Source organism: Polistes dominula, unplaced genomic scaffold (genome assembly GCF_049000335.1).
Source record: "Polistes dominula isolate Pdom_NZ unplaced genomic scaffold, Pdom_raw_medaka contig_75, whole genome shotgun sequence".
Lineage (NCBI taxonomy): Eukaryota > Metazoa > Arthropoda > Insecta > Hymenoptera > Vespidae > Polistes > Polistes dominula.
Window position 1 is genome coordinate 516819 of NW_028301003.1, and position 809 is coordinate 517627.

General features: G+C 30.8%; 1 non-coding gene across 1 annotated transcript; it reads left to right on the forward strand.

Annotated features, from left to right (window-relative positions):
• Positions 1-216: 216 nt before the first annotated feature.
• LOC149032102 (U2 spliceosomal RNA) lies at positions 217-410 on the forward strand. Its single transcript, XR_016177057.1, has one exon. It is a non-coding gene; the product is annotated as a U2 spliceosomal RNA (small nuclear RNA).
• Positions 411-809: the final 399 nt, after the last annotated feature.

The window sequence follows — 809 nt, forward strand, 5'->3', positions numbered from 1 at the left end:
TTATATTTTCCATAAAGCATCTTTTAACATCATTTTATATGAATTAATTTTAGTTTGATCCAAACCTGTTTGAACACCCTCTGTATCATAGGATGGTAGTATCCCGTACCTCCGTTACAACAGTAGTTCTCCTAACGACCGCAGCATGTCGCATTTTTCTCGCAATCGTTTCCTTACACGAAATAGTTTAAATAAGGGAACTTTACCTAGTTCGATATCGCTTCTCGGCTCTATGAGCTAAGATCAAATGTGTAGTATCTGTTCTTATCAGCTTAATATCTGATACGCATTTCATAGAAATGCCAGAATATTAGCTAGATTTTTGCAAGATGGCGGAATTGCGAGGCTTGCTTCGCATCTGCCGCGGGTTGATTCGGTCTTGCAGTATTACCGAATTCAGCTCACCCAATTTATATAAAACAAAAAATATTTTTTTCAGATACCCCCTTAAAAAATAACTTGTATTTAGTAAATAGTATCTAGTTTCAATAGCAATTGTGTTTAATGTAATAAAAGAAATTTATTTTTTAAAAAAATAAAATAAAGTGCAAGTTTGAAAAATGTTCTTTTGCGAGCTGCTATTTTGTTATTTTTAAAAAATGTTTTCATATTAGAGGTTCAGTCATTAACGACAATTATACAGAATAATAATTCGTTTAAATTTTTGGTGTCAGATGACTACGGAAGGCTGTTGTTGTGCTTTATATTCGTATATAAACAATTTATATGTATTTAGAATTAGAAACAGCAAGAAATAAAGACGGTTATCAATTTACTTTTTTGATTTAATTTATTTCGTTTTTATTGAT